The following is an 11,881-nucleotide window of genomic DNA, read 5'->3' on the forward strand; positions in this document are numbered from 1 at the left end:
CTCTCTCTCTCTGTCTGTCTGTCTGTCTCTCCTGTCTCTCTCTCTCTCTTCTGTCTGTCTCTTCTCTCTCCCTCTCTTTTCTCTTCCTTCTGTCTCTCTCTCTCTTTCTGTCTCTCTCTCTCCCTCTCTGTCTCTCTCTCCCTCTCTGTCTCTCTCTCTCCCTCTCTGTCTCTCTCTCTCCCTCTCTTTCTGTCTCTCTCTGTCTCTCTCTCTAAGCCTCTCTTCTCTAAGCCTCTCTTCCCTCTAAGCTTCTCTGCTACCATCATTCCAGATCTCCTCCAATAACATGAACAAACCTCGATAAACCTCTATGCAGTCTGTCTAATGTATGTACTATATTTGAAAAAGGAGAACAAAACTGTAAAATGATATGTTATAGTATCTCAAATTTGGAATGACTGAGCAACAAAAGACCTATAGATCGGAGTCCAGACTGCTTACTGGAGTCTTGCTGGCAGACTGACTGGTTTACTGGCAGTAACTGGGGAAGCACTGGGGAACAGGCCAGACAAACTCTAAGCTCAGCATGGTTTGGACTGACCCCTGCAAGCTTAGCCTATCCCAATGGACCAGGAAGAGAACACATTCCTGGCCAGTACCTCAAGCGTGGAGGAGAAACCTCCAAATATCTCTAACTTCAGTGAGAGGAGGTGAGACTGTTCCCTGACACCTCTTTGATAGTGTTTCATCTGAGTATGAAGGATTCATTATCAGAGAAGTCCCTCATGAAAAAGTACTACTGAATCACCACTCATCCCTACTACACAAGATCTACACAAAACCTACTGGTTTTACTACTCGATTGCTATTGAGATGTGTAGGAAACCAGTAGTGATTTATGTAGTAATTTAAGTAGTAATGGGTGATAAATTGGGACGCTTCACATTTGCATACAAACACACAAACTTATTAGTTAGCATAGTTAACAGAGGCTACATAGCTACATCTCAATGGGGCTAGCAAACATCTAGGCTAAACACAAGACCGTTTTGGATATCAATATTTTTTATGTGGTACAAAGTTATATAAACGGCTATGCAATGACATGAAAATATCCATAAAACATAAAGGAAAGTTAAACTTACAGATGGTGCCAGTAGAAGGGCTATGAAAGACAGGACGACGAAGGAAGGAAGATGATTTCATTCGGGATTGTCCAAAACAGTAGCTAGCTAACAACAACCAACTACTCCCTGTTTGTCTTCCTCTACGGTCGTGAAAAGCTGGTGTAGTCTGGCTTTAGTGTTGTTACTTGTTATTTACTACCCACATCTAATAGTAAAAACTCTACCTGATTACTATTGTCAAGCCTGTGTAGTAAAGCTGTAGTGTTTTGAGTACTTACTGTTTTTACTACCAACATCAGGAAGTAAAAATCTCCAACTGATTAATACTGGAAACCCTACCGTTTTCCTACTGAAAACTACAAAATTCTACTTGTGTATCTCGAGTAGTGCATAAACTAGACATTCACCACGCACTCCCTACAACTTTCTTCATAGTCACTACTGCACAAATAGGTTTGTGTAGTAATTCAGTAGCATTTTTTCATGAGGGGTGTGGGGACATGATACAGTATGTCACATCTGATCTAAAGACATATTTGTTGTGTAGCTCCTAAATAGATGCACTTCCTCAATCAAAATCTAGCTACTTTCTAAGTTCCATCTCAGACAAATTTAGGAAAACAGTTAATGCACTGAGGCGTGGAAATTTCTCCTTCCCTGCCTAAGCAAGTTGTCAAACTCTGGCATCGTTACGAAGAAAAATGAGATTAGTGGTATCAGCAATTTATCTCGGCAGGCTTTTTATTAGAAAGACATTGTGGTTTAATTGACCCAGGTCAACCAGTCAACTGCCTTCCCCTCTCCCAGCCTCTAGTTGGCTCAATGGAAGTTCCAACTTCTAGTGAATATTTTTATTTTATTTTTTACTTTCTACCTGTGATATGCTAGATGCCTTGTGCAAGATTCACGTAAGCTGATTTGCTTGATTCCTTGTTGCTGATGTTTTCTTCTCCTCTGATTGCATAATCTTTAACACATATGTTTAACCTTATAATTATTTCTGGTACCATGCCCAGGTTATGGAAGGCGACCCATATACTCCCCCTTCACAAAGGTGGTGACCCGTGTGACGTAAATAGTTATCACCCCATTTCCAATCTCTCTTGTCTAGCAAAAATTTCTAGAATCCTTTGTAAATACTCAATTTAGATTTTTTTTAACTACAAAATGTATTCAAAATGTAGACCATTTAGGTTTCAGACCAGGTCATAGCACCATCTCTGCTACTTCTTTGGTTTTAGATTATGTTCTTAATTGTTTGGATAACAAGAAACACTGTGCAACCCTTTTTATTGACCTGTCTAAAGCATTTTACACTGTGGACACTCATTACTTATTCAGAGGCTTTCATCAATTGGTCTGGACCAGGCTGCTGTAGCTGGTTTGAAAACTGTTTAAAGGACAGAACACAGTGTGTGTTTACTGGTGGTGTTAAATCAGGACATAGCAAAGGATGTCCCACAGGGACCGATTTTTGGTCAGGTTCATTTCACCATATACATTAGCAATGTTGGTTTATCTGTACAAAAATGTACTTTCACCTGTATGCAGATGACACTGTGGTATATGCTATTACCCCCACAGCGGACCAGGCTCTGTCAGAGCTTCAATCTGCAATATTCCCCTGCAGAAAGCCTTTGGTGAACTGAAAATTTAAATATATGTTATTTTCCAAATCACGTAAATCATCCAAATCACTGATGATTTATGCATACGTACTTAAGATTTTGCCCTCGTTGACCGTTTCCCGCTTATAAATATCTGGGCATCTGGATTGAAGAAAAAATATTTTAAAAGCATGTTTCTTTAAATCCCTTTTTCTCCCCAATTTCGTGGTATCCAATTGGTAGTTACAGTCTTGTCCCATCATTGCAACTCCCGTACAGACCCGGGAGAGGGGAAGGTCAAGAGCATTGAGTCCTCCGAAACACGACCCAGCCAAGCTGCACTGCTTCTTGACACAATGCCCACCTTACCCGGAAACCAACCGCACTAATGTGTCAGAGGAAACACCGTACACCTGGCGACCGTGTCAGTGTGCATGTACCCGACCCGCCACAGGACTCGCTAGAGCGCAAAGGGACAAGGACATCCTGGCCAAACCCTCCCCTAACCCGGACGACGCTGGGCCAATTGTGCTCCGCCCCATGGGTCTCCCAGACGCAGCCAGCTGCGACAGAGCCTGGCCTCGAACCAGGATCACTAGTGGCACAGTTAGCACTGCGGTGCAGTTATTGACTATGGCGATATTGTCTATATGAATGCAGTTGCCACTGTATTGAAGCCATTGGGCACAGTTTATCATAGCACATTGCGCTTTATTATGGGCAATAGGTTCAGTACACATAGATGCATTTTGTATCAGAAAGTAGGCTGGCTCTTTGAAGTCTCATAGATCAATGTATTGCACTCTTTTTGTCTATAAAGTCCTCTTGCATAAACTTCCGCCATACCTTACCTTATTGTTAACTTTTAGACGTATAAGTTGCCAGACCCGGAATCAGGGATGGTTAACCCTGGAGATCCCTTCAATCTCCATCGTGTTAGGTCAATCTGCTTTTAGCTTTTTTGCGCATCTCATGTGGAATTACCTCTAAAACGCCTTATAGTTGGTGGAATTGGTGCATCTAGGGCAATTAGAGAACCTTTTACTGAAGAATGTGCTGTTTCATATGATTGTTTTGCTTTTCATGGTTTGTGTTTGCTTTTCATGTATTGTGTAATTGATGTGTATACAGTGCATTTGGAAATTATTCAGACCCCGTGACTTTTTCCACATTTTGTTACAGCCTTATTCTAAAATTGATTCAATAGTTTTTTCCCCTCATCAATCTACATACAATACCGATAATGACAAAGCAAAAACTGTTTTTTAGATTTTTTTGCACATTTATTTGAAATAATGTGTATTTAGACCCTTTGCTATGAGATTCGAAATTGAGCTCAGGTGCATCCTGTTTCCATTCTTGAGATGCTTCTATAACTTTATTGGAGTACACCTGTGGTAAATTCAATTGATTGGACATGATTTGGAAAGGCACACACACACCTGCCTATATAAGGTCCCACAGTTGACAGGGCTCCGAGACAGGATTGTGTCGAGGCACAGATCTGGAGAAGGGTACCAAAAAATGCTTGCAGCGTTAAAGGTTGCCAAGAACACAGTGGCCTCGATCATTCTTAAGTGGAAGAAATTTGGAACCACCAAAACTCTTCCTAGAGCTGGTAGCCCGGCCAAACTGAGCAATCAAGGAGAAGGGGCTTGGTCAGGGAGGTGCCCAATAACCCTATAGTCACTCTGACAGAGCTCCTCTGTGTGGATGGGAGAACCTTCCAGAAGGACAACCATCTCTGCGGCACTCCAACAAATCAGGCCTTTATGGTAGAGTGGCCAGACTGAAGCCAATTCTTTAGTAAAAGGCACATGACAGCCCGCTTGGCAGCTAAATGACTCTCAGACCATGAGAAACAAGATTCTCTGGTCTGATGAAACCAAGATTGAACTCTTTGGCCTGAATGCCAAGCATCACGTCTAGAGGAAACCTGGCACCATCCCAACACGGTGGTGGCAGCATCATGCTGTGTGCATGTTTTTCAGGTGCAGGGACTGGGAGACTAGTCAGGATCAAAGGAAAGATGACAGTAGCAAAGTACAGAGAGATCCTTGATGAAAACCGGGGGTGAAGGTGGGGGAAAGTTCACCTTCCAACAAGACAAAGACCCTAAGCTCAAGAGCCAAGACAACGCGGGAGTGGCTTCGGGACAAGTTTCTGAATGTCCTTGAGCGGCCTACCAAAGCCCTTATTGATGTCACTTGTTAAATCCACTTCAATCAGTGTAGATAAAAGGAAGACAGGTGAAAGAAGGATTTTTAAGCCTTGAGACAATTTAGACATGGATTGAGTACATGTCCATTCACGTGAGGGTGAAATGGCAAGACAAAAGATTTTAGTGCCTTTGAACAGGGTATGGTAGTAGGTGCAATGGTTTGTATCAAGAACTGCAATGCTGCTGGGTTTTTCACACTCAACAGTTTCCCATGTGTATCAATAATGGTCCACCACCCAAAGGACAGCAAGCCGACTTGACAACTGTAGAACGCATTGGAGTCAACATGAGCCAGCATCCCTGTGGAACGCTTTCGATACCCTGTAGAGCATGCCTTGATGAATTGAGGCTGTTCTGAGGGCAAAAGGGGGGGGAGGGTCAATATTAGAAAGGTGTTGATATGTATAGTGTAATTATTGTTAATTGATGTGTTCATGCAGGGCTCATCTGCAAAAGAGAACATGGTCTCATCATGACTCCCTGGCTAAATGAAGGTACAGAATTGTAGCTCCAATTCTAATGGTTCTTGATCTATCAAGGCACAAAGTGAGACCCAAATGCAGACAGAGGAGGAAGATGGTTGGAGTCTTACAATGTTTATTAATCCTAAAGGGGTAGGCATGGTTGTGGTTGTGGACAGGCAAAAGGTGAAAACTAGTTCAGAGTCCAGGAGGTATAGAGTGACAGACAGGCTCGTGGTCAAGGCAGGCAGAATGGTCAGGCAGGTGGGTACAAAGTCCAGAGAAGGGAAGAGTCAAAACCAGGAGGACTAAACAAAGGAGAATGCAAAAAGCAGGAGAATGGTAAAAATGCTGGTTGACTTGGAAACATACAAGATGAACTGGCACAGAGAGACAGGAAACACAGGGATAAATACACTGGGCCGAGGGTACGCTGACCTCCTGCTCTTGTTCAGGGAAGAGTGGAGGCTGATACCCCATGGAGCACTCGAAAGGGGAGAGTCCCGTGGCAGAACTGGGAAGAGTGTTCCGGGCATACTCCACCCAGACCAGTTGACGGCTCCAGGTAGTGCGGTTAGTTGAGACCAGGCACCTTAAGGTGGTCTCCAGGTCTTGGTTGGCTTTCTCCGACTGACCGTTAGTTTGGGGATGGAATCCGGATGACAGGCTGGCCGACGACCCAATAAGGGTGCAGAATGCCTTCCAGAACTGAGACGAGAACCCCAATCGGAGAACATGTCTACCGGGAGTCCATGGATCCCGAAGACATGCTGCACCATAAGCTGTGCCGTCTCCTTGGCAGAAGGTAGTTTGGGGAGAGGGATGAAATGGGAGGCCTTGGAGAACCGGTCGACTACCGTTAGAATGACAGTGTTTCCATCAGACGGAGGGAGTCCAGTGACAAAGTCCAGATATATGAGATCAGGGACGATGAGGAACCGGTAGAGGCCAGAAGGAGCTTGCCGTGGAGTCTTGTTTTGAGCACACACAGTGCATGCGGTGACGAAGGCAGAGACGTCAGGGACCATTGTGGGCCACCAGAAACGTTGTCGAAGGCAGGCTAGTGTACGACGGGACCCTGGATGACAGGTCAGCCTGGAGGAATGAGCCCATTCCAGGACCCGAGATCGGACTGGGTTAGGGCCAAACAGCCGGTTAGCCAGGCCCCTACAGGTCCTGGTTGGGAGCGTTGCACCCCGTGAACCAGGTTCTCAATACCCCGATCCACATCGGCAGCAAGGGATGAGGTCGGGGGAATGTTTCGGAGGTCGAGGGTGTGGCAGAGGAACTGTTTAGGCGGAAGAGAGCATCAGGCTTCACATTTTTAGACTCAGGACGGTAGGACATGGTAAAGTTGAATCTTGTAAACAGGAGGGCCCACCGGGCCTACCTTGAGTTGAGGCGCTTGGCTGAACGGAGATATTCCAAGTTATGGTCGGTCCAGACCAAGAACGGCTGTTCTGCTCCTTCCAGCCAGTTCCTCCACTCCTCCAACGCCATCTTCACCACCAGGAGTTCTCGGTTGCCAACATCGTAGTTCCTCTCAGCAGGATTGAGACGATGGAACAGGAAGGGACAGGGATAAAGCTTCTGGTCAGATCGCTGGGACAGGATGGCCCCCACTCCAACATCCGAAGCATCCACTTCCACCACAAATTGACGCAAGGGGTCCGGATGGATGAGGATGGGTGCTGAGGTGAACCGATGCTTCAGATCCACAAAGCCTTTGTTGACAGCTAGAGACCATTTGAACGGTACCTTGGGGGAGGTGAGTGCCGAGAGGGAGGCCGCCAGGGTGCTGTAATACCGAATGAAACGGCGGTAGAAGTTTGCAAACCCAAGAAACCGTTGCAACTAAACCCTGGACGTTGGTTGAGGCCAATCCACCACTGCTTTCACCTTTCCAGGATCCTTCTGAACATTGCCCTCAGCAATGACATATCCCAGAATGGTGATAGAAGAGCGGTGGAACTCACACTTCTCAGCTTTCACGAACAATTGGTTCACCAGGAGGCGCTGAAGGACCTGTCTGACATGGGGTACATGTTCTTGGGCAGATCGGGGGGAAAAAAGGATGTTGTCCAGGTAGACGAACACAAACCGGTTTAGCATGTCCTGAAGCACATCATTGGCCAAAGCCTGGAAGACAGCGTTGGTGGCCAGTTTGTACTATCAAGGCACAAGGCGAGACCCAAATGCAGACACAGGAGGCAGATGGTTGGAGTTTTACAATGTTTATTAATCCAAAAGGGGTAGGCAAGAGAATGGTCGTGGACAGGCAAAAGGTCAAAACCAGATCAGAGTCCAGGAGGTACAGAGTGGCAGACAGGCTCATGGTCAAGGCAGGCAGAATGGTCAGGCAGGCGGGTACAAAGTCCAGAAACGGGAGGACTAGAATAAGGAAATGCAAAAATCAGGAGAATGTGAAAACCACTGGTTGACTTGGAAACCAGTGGAAACTGGCACAGAGACAGGAAACACAGGGATAAATACACTGGGGAAAATAAGTGACACCTGGAGATGGTGGAGACAATCACAAGGACAGGTGAAACAGATCAGGGCGTGACAAGATTAGTTAACATTTAGTAACCTGTTTCACTGATTCAAGGATAGATTTCTTACCGTGGCTTGCAAAAGTATTCATCCCCCTTGCCGTTTTTCCTATTTTGTTGCATTAAAATCTGTAATTTAAATGGATTTTTATTTGGATTTCATGTAATGGACATACACAAAATAGTCCAAATTGGTGAAGTGAAATAAAAAAAATGTTTAAAAAAAAATGCTAAATAATAAAAAACGGAAAAGTGGTGCGTGCATATGTATTCACCCCCTTTGCTATGAAGCCCCTAAATAAGATCTGGTGCAACCAATTACCTTCAGAAGTCACATAATTAGTTAAAGAAAGTCCACCTGTGTGCATTCTTAGTGTCACATGATCTGTCACATGATCTCAGTATACATACACCTGTTCTGAAAGGCCCCAGAGTATGCAACACCACTAAGCAAGGGGCACCACCAAGCAAGCGGCACCATGAAGACCAAGGAGCTCTCCAAACAGGTCAGGGACAAAGTTGTGGAGAAGTACAGATCAGGTTTGGTTTATAAAAAAAGATCTGGAACTTTGAACATCCCACGGAGCACCATTAAATCCATTATTAAAAAATTGAAAGAATATGGCACCCCAACAAACCTGGTGGGCGGCCGTCTCTTGGACGGACCAGGTAAGGAGGGCATTAATCAGAGAGGCAACAAAGAGGCCAAAGATAACCCTGAAGGAGCTGCAACGCTCCACAGCGGAGATTGGAGTATCTGTTCATAGGACCACTTTAAGCCGTGCACTCCACAGAGCTAGGCTTTATGGAAGAGTGACCAGAAAAAAGCCATTGCTTAAAGAAAAAAATAAGCAAACACGTTTGGTGTTCGCCAAAAGGCATGTGGGAGAATCCCCAAACGTATGGGAGAAGGTACTCTGGCCAGAGGAAAGTAAAATTCAGCTTTTTGGCCATCAAGGAAAACGCTATGTCTGGCGCAAACCCAACACCTCTCATCACCCCGAGAACCCCATCCCCACAGTGAAGCATGGTGGTGGTAGCATCATGCTGTGGGGTAGTTTTTCATCGGCAGGGACTGGGAAACTGGTCAGAATTTAAGGAATGATGGATGGCACTAAATAGAGGGAAATTGTTGAGGGAAACCTGTTTCTGTCTTCCAGAGATTTGAAACTGGGACGGAGGTTCACCTTCCAGCAGGACAATGACCTTAAGAATACTGCTAAAGCAACACTTGAGTTGTTTAACGGGAAACATTTAAGTGTCTTGGAATGGCCTAGTCAAAGCCCAGACCTCAATCCAATTGAGAATCTGTGGTATGACTTAAAGATTGCTGTACACCAGCGGAACCCATACAACTTGAAGGAGCTGGAGCAGTTTTGCCTTGAAGAATGGGCAAAAATCCCAGTGGCTAGATGTGCAGACCTGCAGCTGCAATTGCTGAAAAAGGTGGCTCTATAAAGTATTGACTTTGGGGGGGTGAATAGTTATGCACGCTCAAGTTTTCAGTTTTTTTGTCTTATTTCTTGTTTGTTTCCCAATATAAAATCATTTGCATCTTCAAAGTGGTAGGCATGTTGTGTAAATCAAATGATACAAACCCCCCCAAAAAATCTATTTTAATTCCAGGTTGTAAGGCAACAAAATAAGGAAAATGCCAAGGCGGGTGAATACTTTCGCAACTACTGTATGTAATTCCAAATAGTTTTTCTAAGGATCCTAGATCAGTTAAGAGGTAGTTAGTAACCCAAGCTCATCCGTGTTTGGATCTCTTCCTGCTTGGTGCTCCCATAGTTGAGTTGGATCATATGACATCGTTGGCCAGTCCCTTTGATCAGGACCTAGCTGTGATCTGTGATGATATAGGTCAAAGGTAATCTGTTGGTCATGTGAAGTTGTGGACAGCTCTTGTGTCAGTAGTTAACAGGTCGTGGAGTGTCCTGTAGATTTTGGAGTCATAATATGTACTCCTATCAACTAGTGAACAGCTGGCATGAGAACATATGATGGAAGTATACAAGAGTCACACTGTTTACTAGTTGACATGAGACCGTCTGAGCATGAGAGCATCTGAGCCTGCGTCTAACTTACAGTCTTAAGCTTACCATATGCTTCCCAGTCGAAACAGTTCATGCATATATTATTACAACATTTTGTGACGTTCTAGTTCGTTTTGCTGTTCGGAAGCGTTCGTAAGTTTTTTTTAGGCAGTTCGACCACACATTTTTTTGAGGTAAGCCAAAGTTTGGTAGCCAAAGGTTTTGCCCTTTCGTCTGTGATTGGTCAATAGTAGGGATTCTTCAATTTGGATTCTTCAACAGACGACTAGTTTTCATGCATGTTTTCATTTGAGAAATTCTGCACCAAACATCTTAGTTAGATATAACATTTTGCAACGAAGACCTCCTCTACAAAAACTTCTAAATTAATGACAGATTTCTTGATTTATCTTAGATTGATATAGACTATTTTAAGGAAGTGTTACTGTGTTATTGCTACGGTATTTCAAGAGGGACAAACAGTAATATTGCTGCTGTTTTCTTGTTTTTCAAGCAAACGTATTTTTAAGGGAGTATGCCGGTTTCCTCTAGTTACCACAGCCCTTTTTGGTCTTAATTTAAGGTTAGGGTTAGGCATAAGGTTAGCAGTGCAGTTAAGGCTAGCATTAAGGTTCGGTTTAAAATCACATTTTAAGAAGAGAAATTGTAGAAATAGGCGGGGTTTATGACTTTGTGGCTGTAGTAATTAGTGACACCTGAGTACGAGGCACAGACGTTCAAATCAAATCCATTCAAAAGTTATTTGTTACATGCGCCGAATACAATTGGTGTAGACTTTACCGTGAAATGTTTGCTTACAAGCCCTTTCCAACGATGCAGAGTTAAAAAATAATAATACAATTAAAAATAAAATAATAACACATGAGAAATAAAATACATAAGAATGGAGCTATATATAGAGAGTACCAGTACCAGATCAATGTGCAGAGGTTCAAGGTATTTGAAGTAGATATGTACAAGAAGGAAAGGTAAAGTGACTAAGCATCAGGATAGATAATAATAAGAGTAAAATAAAGAACAGAGTATCAGCAGCAAATGATCAGTGTAAAAGTGTGTATGTGTTTGTGTGTTTGTGTGTGTGTAATGTGTATGTATGTGTGTTTGTGTTGTGTCGGTATGCTGTGTGTGTGTTTTGTGTGGGAGTGTCAATGTAGTGTGTGCGAGTAAGTGTGTATTTGGTGTTTGTATATACTGTACAAAATATGATATCTAAAACCTAAAAGGGTTCTTCAGCTGTACCCATAGGAGAACCCTTTGAAGAACCCATTTTGGTCCCTTTCCACAGAGTGTTCTACATGGCCACCCAAAATGGTTTTACCTGGAACCAAAAAGGGTTCGGCCTGGAGCCAAAAAGGGTTCCCTGATGGGGACAGCCGAAGAACTCTATTGGAACCCTTTTTTCTAAGAGTGTAGTCTAGAGACTGCTCTAGGGTTCAGTGCAAGATAGAGAGTGTCGATAATAATGCTAAGAGCAAACCAAACCTAGTATGTGGATGCCTTTTAGGGGTTTAAGCAAGCTAACTGAATGGCCCCTAACATTTTAAAAGCTACATTTAGATTTAGATGTTTATTGAGATTAAGAGCTTTTGTCCAGGAAGTAAATAAATTGAAACCGTCTGGTAAACTCAATTTCCAACCTTCCTCATGTAAGTGATGAATAGGAGTTGGAAGGATGGCTTCAAAAGAGACGAAGGGCTAGATTCAATCAGATCAAGAGTTAACCGGCGATAGCCGACACCCGCATAGCTAATGTTTTACTGGTGTCGGAGGTGTAACTGCGTAGGAGCTGTCAAATCAGCGAGTAGCTCCTCTTGATCATTGTCACGAAGACGCACTCTTGATTGTTGTCACGAAGACGCACTCTTGATTGTTGTCACTAAGCCAACTTGAGTTGATTGAAAATCATTAAATGAATT

The sequence above is a fragment of the Salvelinus sp. IW2-2015 genome, linkage group LG27, assembly GCF_002910315.2.
Source record: "Salvelinus sp. IW2-2015 linkage group LG27, ASM291031v2, whole genome shotgun sequence".
NCBI classification, from domain to species: domain Eukaryota; kingdom Metazoa; phylum Chordata; class Actinopteri; order Salmoniformes; family Salmonidae; genus Salvelinus; species Salvelinus sp. IW2-2015.